Source organism: Elaeis guineensis, chromosome 10, assembly GCF_000442705.2.
Source record: "Elaeis guineensis isolate ETL-2024a chromosome 10, EG11, whole genome shotgun sequence".
In the NCBI taxonomy this organism is placed as follows: Eukaryota; Viridiplantae; Streptophyta; class Magnoliopsida; order Arecales; family Arecaceae; genus Elaeis; species Elaeis guineensis.
In genome coordinates, this window is record NC_026002.2 from 73,556,177 (window position 1) to 73,573,602 (window position 17,426).

At 48.7% G+C, this 17,426-nt stretch overlaps 1 long non-coding RNA gene across 1 annotated transcript; it reads right to left on the reverse strand.

The window, feature by feature from the left end:
- Nucleotides 1-1,437: 1,437 nt before the first annotated feature.
- LOC140852131 (uncharacterized) lies at nucleotides 1,438-16,694 on the reverse strand. The gene is made up of 2 exons (XR_012135058.1): nucleotides 16,154-16,694; nucleotides 1,438-1,688 (listed from the first exon to the last, which is right to left on the reverse strand). It is a non-coding gene; the product is annotated as an uncharacterized lncRNA (long non-coding RNA).
- Nucleotides 16,695-17,426: the final 732 nt, after the last annotated feature.

A 17,426-nucleotide genomic window follows, 5' to 3' on the forward strand; every position in this document is an offset into this window, starting at 1 on the left:
TTTTTCAAATGCATATATTACTTTTAGAATAATATTAATAATTTTAATAAGTATTGCTTCGGTAGAAAAAAAATTTAAAATTAAAATTAATAAAATCTTATTTAAGATCAATAATATTTCAAAAAAGATTAAATAGATTAACTATATTATAAATTGAAAAAAAAATATTAGAAGAACTTTATTATAAAAATTTAATTAAAAATTTTGCATCTCAAAAAGTTAGAAAAATAAAATTTCAGTAAAAAATTTATATAAAGTTCAATAAAAAAAAATCATATTTTAGTATTTAGCTTTAGACATCCCAATGTGTTGAGCCACCCTCGCTCCCCTGATTCACTGAATGGCCTTCGGCCCTCTGGTCACTGGGCTGGGCCTGTCTTCCACTGTTGGTCCGGATATGAATTCTTGGTGCCACAAGGCGGGCCAGACTAACCTACCGAACAGCCCAGCCTCAAAGGGCACGATTGTTCCATTGGCACTTGGCAGTTCACTTTGGTTGGGTGAAGAGAACATCTACTTATAAGAAACCAGAGTTAACATGCTAGACCGAAACAAGACAAACATATCCATAACTACTTCAAGTTAATTGGGCAAAGACTTTAACTGACATTAATTGGCAGCCCGCAGAATTCCAATCACGAGTGGAGTTTTGAATAGATTCTCTCTTCCACATTTGAGATCCTGAGTCACGTGATAAGTCATATATGGAGCACATAGGAACACAAGGCTTTGGGTGTCCACTCAGTGCAATTCCTCGTCGCCTGTATATCTGATGATACCTCCTGGGCGTAATGCATGTGATATAACCTGGCCTGCAACAAGGCCAGATACAGCACAGGACTCACATGATTCGGCCCCAGCTTGGTTTATTTTCCACGTTCATGATTTTAAGCCCAAGCCCAAAAAGTTAGGTAATCGGACGGCTCAAGCCAGGTTGGATCAGGGATAATTGGAATCCAGTTTTTCACATCAAAGTCCAGAGTTGGGCTGGCCTCGAGCACGGATCCAATATAAAGTTTTGATAAAACTAGCTTAGAGAAATTCTTTCTGCACCACGTACAGTACGGAACATAAGCATTGCACACGATAATTGACTCACACATGAGGCTGGATAGTGGTGCGATTTTTTTTTTTTTGTCTGGCCCCATGCACGGTGCACAAAAAATTTCTCAATTAGCTTATACTTCTTTACGATGCATAGAATGTAATTTTTTAAAATTATATTTAATTATATTTATCTATTTTATTATATCTATTATCGAGATATCTATGATTAAGATACATTATCTATTTAAAATATCTATAATTTTAAATAATATGTATTTATCTATTTTAATAAATATAAATATTTTATTATATTTATTTTTCTTACCCCCAATGCAGACGTTTCCATTTTAAATCTGGTTTTTATGATTCCAAGCACAACCCCTTCCAAGCTTTCAAAATACATCATCTATCTCACAAAGCTAGTGTTCGGAAAGTAAAGAACATATTACACCATAAGCCTTGGTCTCCGCCTCTCTCAGAGAAAGAACTTCCCAATTGCAACGCAGGTTAAACAAAAGAGAAAACTATTAATTTCCATAGTGCACCCGCATCTCTGGGGAAGAGAAACTGAAGACTCTCACCAGCTTGTAAAGAAGTCCAAATGCGATTACAAAAAGATCTCTTTCAAGTTCAAACATGCTCTGAAGACAACCAAAAGTTTTCCAACAATATCGATGATCAAATGAAGCTCTCAATGCAAAAAAAAAAAAAGGTTGGAATAAAACTGCAGAAATAAATCAAAGTCTCTTAAATTAGAAATCATCATAATGCGGTAAGGAATAACAAAGATCAGAATAGTTGGTCAAACAAAAAGACAGAAGAAAAACCAAATAAACTGAGTCTATCTAGGTATAATTTCAGAATAGAGGAATTATGGGTGGCACTAGGCTTGGACGACCTAGATCCTAAGGTGAGAAATCTGCAGAATATGAATTCATTTATGCCTCAAACTTTTTTAATTTAAAGCAGTCATGTAATCAATTTTAAACAAAGAGTTTAATCATGAGATAGTGATCTATCATGTTTGTTTGAAGCAACATCGACTTTATCACTGGAATGATATCAATTTTCATTAACAATTTCACTTATAATTAGCTGGGAATGAAATTTAGAACTATGGATACCCAAGAGAAAAAGTCAATAAACAAAAATAACGGTAAGTTTCTATCAAGCAATCCTCTCTATTATTGCTTGCCCGTAGTTTACGCTTGAGGGCCCTCCTTAAACCTAACAAGCCAATTTAGACAGCGCAGCAAGTTCTATCATTATCTTTGTATTAGTACAGGCCTACGTAACATCTTAGGACGCACATCTCTACCTCGTTCACTGTACTTCAATTTAGAAACCACTATAGATCCCTCAGTCCATTCAACCAATATAAATAAATTTAACAAAAATAATTTGATTCAAGAATTTCTACTACCTCTGTTTAGCACAACCTTAACTCTGAATCCCACCAACGTTGCATACCTTTTTTGTTTTTCCAATACAAATTGAGAGTTCTTATCAAAGTTCTAATTTGGTGTCCAGCATTTCCCCAGTCTCACCATCATTTCATCTACCTATAAAATGCGCCAAAAGCCTTCATTTGTATAACAGAAATTTCTAAAAGAAGTATCCGAAGTTAAGGAGTCTAATTGTCCTTCTCCTGAGGTAACAGGACTCTCCAGTCTCTTGATAAGCTCTCCATAAACATTCCTGCTCTTTATATCTTCATAAACAAATCTGATAAGCATTTCTTCCAGAACATAGCTTCCAGAACGTGCATATGAATACCAAAAATAACCAAGAAACCCCTTACAACTGTTGTAACAAATGGCCCAGACTAATAAGATAATGAACTGCTATCACACTGTTCAGAGATGCTTTAAACGAAAGAAAACACGATCAGGGGGACAATAGCTCCTTCACCGACCAACGGAAACTTTTGGGCGGTTAAGAATGATTATTAAAGAATAAAAAGAAAAGCTGGGTGGCAGAAAAGTAAATCACTTACTCGTGCAAACCAAGGATGACGCGTGTGGAAGAACCTATACAACTATATTAGGGTTGCATTTGGTGCATCGCCACGCAATCTTGAAGGATAATATAAATTATTTTTAAGATAAATTATCATTATTAGATTGTCAGTAATATTGAATACTGTTGGGTGTAAAACCCCCCAGCCGAAGTTCGTGTCAGGAGTGACCCCGCGGGAGCCGAACTCCGTCTCCAACTTCGACTGCAGGCAAACTTCGTCCGGACTCCTACGGGAGCCGGACTCCGTCTCCAACTTCGACTGCAGGTAAACCTCGTCCGGACTCCTACGGGAGCCGGACTCCGTCTCCAACTTCGACTGCAGGCAAACTTCGTCCGGACTCCTACGGGAGCCGGACTTCGTCTCCAACTTCGACTGTAGGCAAACTTCGTCCGGACTCCTACGGGAGCCGGACTCCGTCTCCGACTTCAGCTGCGGGTAAACTTCGTCCGGACTCCTACGGGAGCCGGACTCCGTCTCCAACTTCAGCTGCAGGTAAACTTCGTCCGGACTCCTATGGGAGTCGGACTCCGTCTCCAACTTCAACTGCAGGTAAACTTCGTCCGGATTTCTACGGGAGTCGGACTCCATCTCCGACTTCAGCTGCGGGTAAACTTCGTCTGGACTCCTACGGGAGCCGGACTCCATCTCCAACTTCAGCTGCAGGTAAACTTCATCCGGACTCCTATGGGAGCCGGACTCCGTCTCCAACTTCAACTGCAGGTAACTTCGTCCGGACTCCTACGGGAGCCGGACTCCGTCTCCAACTTTGACTGCAGGCAAACTTCGTCCGGACTCCTACGGGAGCCGGACTCCGTCTCCGACTTCAGCTGCGGGTAAACTTCGTCCGGACTCCTACGAGAGCCGGACTCCGTCTCCAACTTCAACTGCAGGTAAACTTCGTCCGGACTCCTATGGGAGTCGGACTCCGTCTCCAATTTCGACTGCAGGCAAACTTCGTCCGGACTCCTACGGGAGCCAGACTCCGTCTCCAACTTCGACTGCAGGCAAACTTCATCCAGACTCCTACGGGAGCCGGACTCCGTCTCCAACTTCGACTGCAGGCAAACTTCGTCTGGACTCCTACGGGAGCCGGACTCCGTCTCCAACTTCAGCTGCAGGTAAACTTCGTCTGGACTCCTATGGGAGCCGGACTCCGTCTCCAACTTCAACTGCAGGTAAACTTCGTCCGGACTCCTACGGGAGCCGGACCCCATCTCCAACTTCAACTGCAAGTAAACTTCGTCCAGACTCCTATGGGAGCCGGACTCCTTCTCCAACTTCGATTGCAGGAAGACTTCGTCCGAGCTCCTACGGGAGTCGGATTTCGCCTCCGACTCCAGCTACAGGTGGGATTTGTCCGGGCCCCCACAGGAGCCGGACTTCCATCCTGAACTCCTGCTGAAGGTCTTGGCCTAGATTTCTCGATAAATGATCCCCATCCGGGCTTCTGCGGAAATCAGACTCCAACCGAACTTCAGCTGACAAGTCTGGACCCCCTGGCAGGCCGCAGTAACGGCCATGACTCTGCTCCACTCCCTGCGGTGGATCCTACGCGGCTTCATTACTCTCTGGCGGGTCGCAGCAACGGTCACGACTCTGCCCCACTCCCTGCGGTAGATCCTGTGCAGTTCCACTACTTTCTGGCGAGTCGCGACAACGGACGTCGCTCCGCTCCCCGCAACTGATTCCACATGGCGAGCCATGATGACAGCCACGACTCCATCCCATTACTCTTCATGATTAATTCCTTCTGGCCCCGTACGGCCCACGATGAGGCAATCATAGACAGTCGCTATCAATCCTTTGCTCCCCCCGTCTATAAAAGGGGATCCCAGATACGTTATTCTCTAAGCTCTATTTTCTATCCCAAAACTCTGTTAAAATTTTCGTTCGAACACTCCATTCTTGTTGAGGCAGAGAACTGATTTAAGCGTCGGAGGGTCTTGCCGGAGCAAGCCCACCTCCGATTTAGACTTTTTTTGCAGGTCCCGACGGCGACCGCGACTCCCTCGACTCCAGCTTCTCCGACGCAGGTGGATTTTTGCACCAACAGGATTGGCGCTAGAGGAAGGGGCCTGTGTCTTCGCAGTACCCTTGTTCTTAAAGGAGCGCTCAACGGGACCGTCTCTGATCATCTTCTCCGACATCCACTCCTCCTTCCCCCACTAGATCCTCACTCGATGCCTTCTTGCAAAGCATCCGCACGGCGACCCATGGCCTCCGCAGCCAGATCTCAGGCTCCGGCCTCGCCTCCAATTTCCCAAGTCCCACGTCCTCCGGCGATGGCTGCCGGCATGGAGCGGTCGGACAATCGGCCTTCGATGGATTTCGCCAACACTATCTCGGAAGAATCTCGGTGGGGAGCGACTGGCATATTGGCCGGACCTCCCAAGCGGCAAAAGATCAAGGAATCCATCACTTTCACCGAAGAAGATGCTTAGGGAGTTCAATTCCCTCATAACGATGCGGTCATAGTTTTTCTGAACATAGCTAATTACGACGTCCACCGCATTCTTGTCGACAATGGGAGTTCGACCGATATTTTATTCTACGACGCCTTCTCAAGAATGTCCATCCTTGACAGCCATTTGAGGTCGATTAGCTCCCCTCTAGTAGGGTTTACCGACGATGCTGTTTCGGTGGAGGGAGTGATAACTTTGATTGTGGCCGCGGGTCGATATCCAAGGCAATCCCGGGCTCTGGTGAATTTTCTGGTGGTGAAGGCACCGTCAGCCTACAACGCGATCCTCGGCCGACCTGGTCTCAATGCTCTCCGAGCCATCGTGTCAACCTACCATTTGAAGTTGAAATTCCCTACCGACCAGGGGATCAGAGAGGTCAGGAGAGACCAAGTCCTGGCCAGACACTGCTACAACATAGCCTTGTAAAGAAGCGACCAATCCGACCCCTGTCCAGTTGATGGGCTGGATGCCCGCGACGACCTCACTGAGGAGAGGGGCGGCCCAATCGAAGATCTGGTTCCGATCCCTTTGAACGACGGGAATGCAGAGCATGTGATGAAGATCGGCTCCAACCTAGGGGAAGAGGTGCGGACGCATCTAATCTACTTTCTACAAAAGAATGCGGATGCTTTCACTTGGGTTCCAGCAGACATGCCGGAGATTGACACGAAAGTCATGGAGCACCGCCTGGCCGTCGATCCCAAGCATCGACCGATGAAAGAGAAAATTCGAGATCATGCACCAGAGAGGCAGAAAGCGATAGCCGAGGAAGTGGACAAACTCCTGAAAGCTGGATTCATTAGAGAAGTCAGTTATCCTGACTGGATTTCCAACGTTGTCCTAGTCAAAAAGGCAAACGGTAAGTGGAGGATGTGCACAGACTTCAAAAAGCTGAATAAAGCCTGCCCAAAGGACAGCTACCCTCTGCCCAGAATTGATGAACTGGTGGACGCAACCTCGGGCCATGAGCTCCTCACCTTTATGGATGCATTCTCCGGCTATAATCAAATCAGGATGGCACCGAAAGATGAAGAAAAGACTGCTTTCATTACTAACCGTGGCCTTTACTATTACAGGGTCATGCCTTTCGGCCTCAAAAATGCAGGCGCAACCTACCAACGGCTGGTGAACAAAATCTTCAAGGAGCAGATCGACCGCAATATGGAGGTCTACGTGGATGACATGCTCGTGAAAAGCAAATCGTCCATGAACCACGTCACCAACCTCGAGGAGGCCTTCGACGCCCTCCGAAAATACAAGATGAAGCTGAACTCGACTAAATGTGCTTTCGGAGTGACCTCGGGGAAGTTTCTGGGCTTTATGGCATCAGGACACGAAATCGAGGCCAACCCGAAGAAAATTCACGCCATCCAGGAGATGGCCGCCCCGAAGTCAATAAAAGAGGTTCAGCACCTTACAGGGAGGGTGGCAGCCCTGAATCGCTTCGTCGCGAGGTTGGTCGAACGGTGCTTACCCTTTTTCCAAACCCTCAGGTGGCTGAAGAACTTCTGTTGGACCCCTGAGTGCCAACAGACATTTGAAGAACTAAAGAGCTACCTCGGCTCACCTCCACTGTTGGCAAAGCCAGAGCCTGGAGAAGAATTATTTTTATACCTGACGGTCTCTCCCACGGCTCTCGCGGCAGTCCTTGTCAAGGAAGAAGCAAAAGTCCAACGGTCGATCTACTACGTCAGTCACGTATTGAGAGACGCCGAGACCAGGTATACCAAATTAGAAAAACTGACTTACACCCTATTGATTTCAGCCCGGAGGCTCCGATCTTACTTTCAAGGGCACACCGTAACACTGCTCACCGACCAACCGATCAAGGTGATTCTACATCGGGTAGATGCCTTCGGGAGGATGGCAAAATGGGCGATCGAGCTCACAGAATTCGACATCAACTACTGACCCAGGCCAGCAGTGAAGGCCTAGATATTGGCAGATTTCATAGTGGAGTGTACTATCCCTGAGGAGGCCGAACCTGAACAAGGTGAAATTGATGGCCTGGAGACCCGACCGAACTCCCCCAAAGAAGAAGCAGATCCCTCTGGTTGCTTTTGGGCCCTCTACGTGGACGGGTCTTCCAACATGTCAAGCGCAGGCGCGGGCCTGATCTTGATCAGTCCAGAGGGAATCGTCATGGAGTACGCTCTGCGCTTCGAGTTCTCCGCAACAAACAATGGAGCAGAATATGAAGCTCTGATCGCAGGACTGAAGATCGCCAAAGAGCTGGGAGTAGATCGGCTCAAAGTCCACAGCGACTCCCAACTAGTAGTGGGACAAGTCAACGAAAACTATGAAGCACGGGAGGACAGCATGGCTAAGTATCTTGAAAAGGTAAAGGAGCTCGTCCCCGCCTTCAGTAGCTTCAACATCAAGTAGATTCTGAGGATGGAAAATATCAGGGCTGACCTTCTCTCCAAGCTGGCAATTCTGGCTCCGGTCGAATTGCCTAAGAATGTTCTCTTTGAAGTTCTAAAGTATCCGAGTATGAAAGAATCGCGGCCCATGATGGAAATTGACCACGAGCCCAGCTGGATCGGCCCACTGATAACATATCTCATTCAAGACCAAATGAGAAAAAGGGGGACCTTCCCAGCAGCCCCTTCGCAATAAGACTCCGTCCGGACTTCTACGGGAGCCGGACTTCATCCTCGACTTTGATCGCAGGTAGACTTCGCCCGGACTCCTATGGGAGCCGGACTCCGTCCCCGACTTCAACCGCAAGCAGACTCCGTCCGGACTCTTGCGGGAGCCAGATCTCGTCTCCGACTCCGGCTACGGGAAGACTCCGCCCGGACTCCTATGGGAGCCGGGCTTCATCCCTGACCTTGACCGCTGGTAAGCTTCATTCGGACTCCTACGGGAGCTGGACTTCGCCCCTGACTTCGATTGCAGGTAGGCTCCGTCCGGACTCCTATGGGAGCCGGACTTCACCCCGACTCCTACGGGAGCCGAACTTTGCCCTGACTTCACCTACTGGAGCCAGACTCCCGCAACCCCACCAAGAGCAGAGGGAAAAATCCCAATCAAAAAAGAAAAAGGGGAAAGCGGAGAGGAGTTAAAGAGGAAAGTGATGAAAAAGGAAAGCGATGGACTTCATCGGCGACGAATGGAAAACAAACAGCATCAAATATGCAGAGAACCTCACCTCAGCAAGGGTTGGGGTTCTTATCAAGAAGCCCAGCTTTCAAGAAAGCTCTCAACGCAAGCCCGAGACAAGACGACTTTCTCAGGGTGACGAGAAGCTCAGACCTCCGAGCTCGAGCCCTAATGGGGGGCACCAAGCCCGAGCGGCCCCAGACAAATCTGCGGTCTTGAATGAAAGGACGGGCCGATGCGATGGCAATCGGGTACCTATGAATGACACAAAGGCCGAAAGAAGCACAGCAGGCGACAATTCAACACATGGGTAAAAGAGGTAGCAAAAAATTCTCTTCTTATATTATTTATTAAATACACATTATAGAGCCATTAAGACTGAAGAAGAAGGATGACTGGAAAGGCGAGCCGACATGGCCATAACCAGTAACCTCCGGACGACCTCAAAAAAAAAAAAAGAAGAAGAAAGAGAGAGAAGGGAATACAACAATAACAACGGTAAAGGAAAGAAGTTCGGCAGGCAGCAATTCGACGTAAAGTGCGGACGAAGTAACAAAATCTCCTTCTCATTTTTCGATTAACAAGATGTACGTTACAAGATCCGGAGGGTCAGAAAAAGAAAATAAAGGGATACACCGGAGACCACTTCAAGCTGTCGACTTCTCTTCCCGGTTCCGTCCTTCTCAGCAGTATTTTCCAGTACGTGTGATAAGTCTCTCGGCTCTCGCCCCCTGCCTCGTTCTGCTCCATCACCGAAACCCCAACCCTAGGGGGAAAAGGATGGGATAGAATTCAGGGGGCAGCGAAGGCAACAGCAGCGGTGACGACGACCTGCTTCAAGAAGAACCGGAGGTATCCCAGAGGCCGCGATGGCGCCGGAGGCATGCGCCACCACCGTGTGCTCCATGACAACCACCGTCCTAGGTACTCCGACAAGGTCGGCATGCGCTACTTCCACCATCCCCGCAACAAGTTCTACTGCCCCACCATCGGTGCCGACCGCTTCTGGTCCTTCGACCCCGACGACGTCAAGAATCCTGCCACAGCTTGTGACGACAACTCTGCCTCCTTGATCGGTGTCACCCCATTCGGCTACTCCAAAACTCTCGAGTGGAAGGCCCTTGTCGGTGGACCCCGTCATTAAACCCCTGTTGTTGAAGGAATTCTCCCTCGAGCCCCCTTTAAGGCGACGAAAACCCTCGGTGACAGTTTGACAGCTAGAGAACTTGCAGGCCGCTGTTTTCCTCCTCACACTCCTCTTGGTCCGTGACATCCTCTCGAGGTTGGCCTCCGGGGCGGGGGCCCCAGTGGGAGAACTCCTCGAAGAGGCGAGGGGATTGAAGGCGGCGGAGAGCCGACGGGGATGGCAAAGACTGGTGCGAAGGGTGCTCGGAGTCAAAAAAGGCACCGATGGAGTGGCTGAGTGGCTAAACTCTCAGGCGAAAGAAAGGTGTCGACCCTCAGGCGAAGTGAAGCCCCTGGAGTAAAGGCGGGGGCTTAAATAAGCAATGGAGCCTGGTGCAGTTATGGTGGCAGATATCCCTAGGCCTACCAATGCCCGCCACGTGTCCCACTCACCGCGACATAGGGTTGACCGTTCACGGACCGCTATGGCGTGACGCTTAGGATTACACCCTGGTGGGAGCTTCGAAAGGACTTTTTGGATCGCCCTAATCAGAAAAAGGCTCCAGCACGCATGCATTAAATGCCAAGATTTTCGAGGGCGGTCGTGTGCAGAATTCGAGGAAATGACTTCGACTGTGAAAATTTTCTGTGCTTCCTTTGCTCGAAGCACGAACTCGGAAGTAGAGAGACTGATGTTGGGTGTAAAACCCCCCAAGCTGAAGTTCGTGTCAGGAGTGACCCCACGGGAGCCGGACTCCATCTCCAACTTTGACTGCAGGCAAACTTCGTCCGGACTCCTACGGGAGCCGGACTCCGTCTCCAACTTCAACTGCAGGTAAACCTCGTCCGGACTCCTACGGGAGCCGGACTCCGTCTCCAACTTTGATTGCAGGCAAACTTCGTCCGGACTCCTATGGGAGCCGGACTCCGTCTCTAACTTCGATTGCAGGCAAACTTCGTCCGGACTCCTACGGGAGCCGGACTCCGTCTCCGACTTCAGCTGTGGGTAAACTTCGTCCGGACTCCTATGGGAGCCGGACTCCGTCTCCAACTTTAGCTGCAGGTAAACTTCGTCCGAACTCCTATGGGAGCTGGACTCCGTCTCCAACTTCAACTATAGGTAAACTTCGTCCGGACTTCTACGGGAGCCGGACTCCGTCTCTGACTTCAGCTGCGGGTCAACTTCGTCTGGACTCCTACAGGAGCCGGACTCCGTCTCCAACTTCAGTTGCAGGTAAACTTCGTTCGGACTCCTATGGGAGCCGGACTCCATCTCCAACTTCAACTGCTGGTAAACTTCGTCCGGACTCCTACGGGAGCCGGACTCCGTCTCCAACTTCGACTGTAGGCAAACTTCGTCTGGACTCCTACGAGAGCCGGACTCCATCTCCGACTTTAGCTACGGGTAAACTTCGTTCGGACTCCTACGGGAGCCGGACTCCGTCTCCAACTTCAGTTGCAGGTAAACTTTGTCCGGACTCCTATGGGAGCCGGACTCCGTCTCCAACTTCAATTGCAGGCAAACTTCGTCTAGACTCCTACGGGAGCCAGACTCCGTCTCCAACTTCGACTGCAGGCAAACTTCATCCGGACTCCTACGGGAGTCGGACTCCGTCTCCAACTTCGACTGCAGGCAAACTTCATCCGGACTCCTATGGGAACCGGACTCCGTCTCCAACTTCAACTGCAGGTAAACTTCGTTCGGACTCCTACGGGAGCCGGACTCCGTCTCCAACTTCAGCTGCAGGTAAACTTCGTCCGGACTCCTACGGGAGCTGGACTCCGTCTCCAACTTCAGCTGCAGGTAAACTTCGTCCGGACTCCTATGGGAGCCAGACTCCGTCTCCAACTTCAACTGCAGGTAAACTTCATCCGGACTCCTACGGGAGCCGGACCCCATCTCCTACTTCAACTGCAGGTAAACTTCATCCAGACTCCTACGGGAGCCGGACTCCATCTCCAACTTCGATTGCTGGAAGACTTCATCCGAGCTCCTACGGGAGCCGGATTTCGCCTCCGACTCCAGCTACAGGTGGGATTTGTCCGGGCCCCCACGGGAGCCGGACTTCCACCCTGAACTCCTGCTGAAGGTCTCGACCTAGATTCCTCGACAAATGATCCCCATCCGGACTTCTGCGAAAATCAGACTCCAACCGAACTTCAGTCGACAAATCTGGACCCCCTGACAGGCCGCAGTAACGGCCACGACTCTGCTCCACTCTCTGCGGTGGATTCTACGCGGCTCCATTACTCCCTGGCGGGCCACAGTAACGGCCACGACTCTGCCCCACTCCCTACGACGGATCCTTTGCAGTTCCACTACTCCTTGATGAGTCACGACAACAGACGCCGCTCCACTCCCCGCAACTGATTCCACGTGGTGAGCCATGATGACAGCCACAACTCCACCCCATTACTCTTCATGATTAATTCCTCCTGGCCCCGTACAGCCCACGACGAGGCAATCATAGACAGTCGCTATCAATCCTTTGCTCCCCCCATCTATAAAAGGGGACCCCAGATACGTTATTCTCTAATCTCTATTTTCTATCTCAAAACTCTGCTAAAATTTTCGTTCAAGCACTCCATTCTTGTTGAGGCAAAGAACTGACTTGAGCATCGGAGGGTCTTACCGGAGCAACCCCACCTCCGGTTTAGACTTCTTTTGCAGGTCCCGGCGGCGACCACGACTCCCTCGACTCCAGCTTCTCCAGCGCAGGCGGATTTTTGCACCAACAATTACTATATTTGTTACACACAGATAATATTACATTAAAATTTTTGAAAATCTTGATTAATATGTTTGGTGTGATAATCAGATTATTGATTATGTGAAATCAAAATTTCAAAATACTCTCAATAATTTTATCCGAGTGCTTTTCTTTTTCCTTGGTGAGAAATAACGGGAATGATGTAAATGTGGTGGTGGCATGAAAAAGTGGCGGGCTGAGGGATATGGGGAACTGCACGCACCGGGGGTGGGGGTGAGGAGGGGGCGGATGCATGTGGTGCTGTGAGGGTGGTGGGGATGGGCGTGGAGGAGCTACGGAGGAGCCACGGGCAGGTAAAGAAAGATGGAAGAGCCATGGGCTGGGGCGCATGCGGAGGGGAGTGGAGGAGAGGGTTAGACATTGGATTTTATGTGATTTTTTTGAGAGATAATTTTCTCTAAAATATTTATTACAACATTATCAAAAAAGTGGTAATTTGGATAGCCACCCCTCCCCAAAGCAATCTAGATTGTCTCCCACGAGATAATTTGGATTGCCAAAATACAGTAATCGAAATTACCACATTAAATTACTAGCAATCTAGATAAATTGCCAGCTACCAAATGCAACCTAAAGGAGAAGCCAGTGCTCTCCCGATGCGATAAGTATCGCACATCTATGTTGCCACATGTCCTCCATCGAATAGCCCACATAATTCTTTGCAGCTGAACCTACAACCTATCTAATTCAGAAATCAATAAAAAAAAATGTGTCTGTCTAAGAAGCAATAAAAAAATATAGCAGTCTCTAGATTTATCATTAAAAAAGATATAAGATGCCACATGTCATGCATCAATTAGACCGCATAAAAAAAAATTACGGCTGAACTAGAAATGATAAAAAAATTATGGCTAAGCTAGAAATTATAAAAATGATAAAAAAATATGTGGTAGTCTTACATTAATGATTTTAAAAGGATAAAAAATACGTGTGCCGGATCCACTTGCTTGCTGATAGAGATCTTTGTTTAAGAGGATGGGAGGCAGGATCTCAGGATGGGACTACTTTGAATAGAGTAATCCCAGGTGGTTCCTCCTGACTATCATTTAGGAGGAATGATCTTCTGAAACTGCTGGATAATGGACCGTTTTAGAGTTATTTGATGGATTGGATAGGGAGTCAGTCTTGCCACTTGATCTATTTCGATCAATGGAGGGCACTCCTCGATCAAAGAAGTGTGGACAGACAGTGAGGGAGTGGCGGACTATAAATACCACCCTCTGGGTGGTGGGCAATAGGCATCCATAGAAGATTGAATTTTTTGATGAGCTTTTTTGGCTCTAGCTAGATTTTTGTTTGCCTACATTTCTTCCTTTTTTTTTCTAATTCCTCATTAGGTCGTATATGGGTGGTTGCCGCAGGTGTGCTATGGCCATCCGTTCCTCTTGATGCATCATCTAAGGAAGGGAGCATTTTTGATGCAACTCAAGAAAAAGGTTTGTCTGTGTTTTGCTATCATAGTTATGGGGGGTTGCTGCATTATTTGGCAGCCTTCTTCCTCCCGTGCTTCATCATGTGGGGTTAGGGTTATGGCGATCAACATGGATATGTGGCCACTAGTGATTGCCATTTGGAAAGATTGCTGCATGGAGTAGCTTCCATTCCCAAAAATCACTTCTTAGTCACTCTCCATGATGGTGTGAGGGCAAGGAAAAAAGGAAAAGAGGTATCAAAATGGGACGGTTACTGTTAAGGTTCAGCAGCCCCCAAGTTCCTTACTTTGCTTTGGGTTTTGGGTGGGGTTTGGATCTAATAGCATTAACTTAGGATTTTGGATTTGATCAGAACGGGTTCGATTTTGTGGATCTGGATATGATGATCCGAGTTGTTGGATATTTGGCTATCGGATAATGAGTTATTGGGATCTTGGGTTTTAGGGTTTTGGTTTATGGGTACTGGGCTGTTAGGTGGTTCGGCTATCGGGTATTGGGCTGATGGGTTTCAGGTTTGGAGCTTTTGGATTGTTTTTTTGGGTTTGGGTCAGCTTGGATGGCTGGACTAGGGCTAGGTTTAGGTTTCCCTTAGGGTTTGGATTGGGGTTAGCCTTAGAGTTTGGGTCCGATTCCAGATTGGGGTTGACCCAACCTGGATTGGGACAGGATCTCAAGATTAGGATCGGATCTGGGTTAGACGTATGGTGAGGGTTCAGGTTAGCTTTAGGGTCTGGGTTCAGGTTAGCCTTAGGGTTGGCATTAGGGTTCGGATCAACCTTGGGGTATGGGTTGGGTTACAGAATGGGGTTGGGCCAACCTGGACTGGGATAGGATGTTAGGATTAAGGTTAGGTTCGGGTTAGCCTTAGGGTTTGGGTTCGGTTAGCCTTAGGGTTAGCTTTAGGGTTCAGGTTGGACTTAGGGTTTGGGCTAGACTTAGGGTTTGGATTGGGTTAGGTTTGAATAGCGGTGGTGGAGACGGTGGAGGAGACGGTGGTAAGGGTTAGGGTTTTATAATTGGGAAGATCCATGGTGTTAAGGGTTCAAATTAGAGGGACCGAAATGGTGGTTGGAAGGATGAGGGTTGGTGCTGGGGTTTGGGGTTAGGCTTAGAGTTGGTGGTGGAGTTGCAGGGGTACCTGGTAAGGGATAGGGCTAGGGCTAGGGCTAGGGTTGGGCTTATGAGGATGGGGAAGTCGCAGGATAGGATTAGGAGAAGATGAAGAGAGGGATAAGAAAAAAAAGGGAAAAAGAATGATCCACATAAGGAGAAAAAGAACAGGCCAATAGATGGTACTAGAGACAGCAAGCCAGCACTGGCACATCTTGCAGATGGCACACTTTCTCATCGGCAAAGTAAGAGATAGAGCCATAGGTGTGGACTTCAAGGCCTCCGATGCGGGTCCTTAGTTGGTGGAATCGATCGATAGCAATAGGATCTAGCGGCGATGGACAATGCATGTAGATCTACTATAGGGGGTGGAAGGGTGAGGAGCGGTGAGATCCAGCCAGAGATCAAGAAGGTGGGAGACAGGTGGTGAAGGGGGGAAGTAGCAGCATGGATGAGGGGCAGAGGGGGTGGAAGTAGCAATAGTTGAGAGAGGGCCGGGGCGCAGGCCGGTGGTGGTTGAGAGATTGGGAGGTGGGGGTGGAGGGGGAAGTGGTGGAGGTGAGCGGCAAGGGGTGGGAGCGATGGAGATCGGGAAGGTGGGTGGCCGGGGGGGTGGGGGGGGGGTGAAAAATGGAAAAGATTGTTACCAATTGGTACCTTCAGAAAAAAACTTGGAGAAATAATCACTAAAACTGTGTCAACTGATGCGGTTACAAAACAAATCCATACCAAATTCGACAAGCCTCACCAAATGTTGCCCGAATTATGGCATGCAGTGATTATCTAGCAAACCAGAACTCGGCAAAAATAACTACGATACTTGGGAGGGCTGGCGAACAAAAGTTATTTAGCAAACAAACGCCAGGTAGAGAACGAGTAAGCTTATTATAAGAGCGAGAAGACAAAAATTTCTACGGGACAGGAAGTAACACTGACTGGAGTAAAAGAAACAGGTGAGATCGAGACATGGAGAAATTCCATCATTTTTTTTTCTCCTACTCCCGTCAAATCCAGCAGAAGAATGAATTTCGACCGCATTAAGAACCTAGAAGGGAAATCATAGCTAGGGTTTCTACTCACTGGAGAGGAAGCAGAGAAATTGGGGATTCGCCAGAACATCTCGTCTCGCGGTTGGCCCGGAGGACCTGCTCCAAAGATCCGGTGGTCCTTGCGGACGGCAGCAGCAAAGGAGAGCCCGGCCCGTTCCACTGGCGAGGAAACGCGAGGAGATGGAGAGAAGCAGAAACCCTAACAGCAGCAGCAGCAGAGGAGGAGGGGTGCGGGACTGGGAAGAAAAACCGCAGTTGAGCGGAAGGGCGGGGATTGTTCTTTATGTGTATTTTTGTTTAGAATAGCAGAGAAGATGAAAGGAGAGGAGAGGATTGGGGAGAGGAGGCGCCGCTGCGGCGGCTGCTGACGCGACGGAAGGGAGGGCAGGGGGTATCGCGAAAGGTCCCAAAACAGGGTGGACATTTACTAGCTGAGGAACGATAAATAATACAAAACAATAAAATGTTAGACTGAAAGAGACGGGCGCCGAGTTTGACTATGATCGTCTGGGATGATAAACACTCTCGTCGACCCGCTCCGGCTGGTATGCATTGTGACCTGACTAGCGGCATTTCCGGTGACTCAATTGGCCAGGTTAGACTTCTTTTGCAGGTTCCAGCGGTGACCGCGACTCCCTCGACTCCAGCTTCTCCGGTGCAGGTAGATTTTTGCACCAACAGAATTGGTGCTAGAGGAAGGGGCCTGTGTCTTCGCAGTACCCTTATTCTTAAAGGAGCGCTCAACGGGATCATCTCCGATCATCTTCTCCGACATCCACTCCTCTTTCCCCCACTAGATCCTCGCCCGATGCCTTCTCGTGAAGCATTCGCACGGCGACCCACGGCCTCCGCGGCCAGATCTCAGGCTCCGGCCTCGCCTCCAGTTTTTCAGGTCCCACGTCCTCTGACGATGGCTGCCGGCATGGAGCGGTCGGACAATCAGCCTCCGACGGATTTCGCCAACACTATCTCGGAAGAATCTCAGCGGGGAGCGACTGGCGTATTGGCCGGACCTCCCAAGCGGCAAAAGATCGAGGAATCCATAACTTTCACCGAAGAAGATGCTCAGGGAGTTCAATTCCCTCATAACGATGCGGTCGTAGTTTCCCTGAACATAGCTAATTACGACGTCCGCCGTATTCTTGTCGACAATGGGAGTTCGACTGACATTTTATTCTATGACGTCTTCTTAAGAATGTCCATCCTTGACGGCCATTTGAGGCCGATTAGCTCCCTCTAGTAGGGTTTACCGGCGACACTGTTCCGGTGGAGGGAGTGATAACTTTGACTGTGGTCGCGGGTCG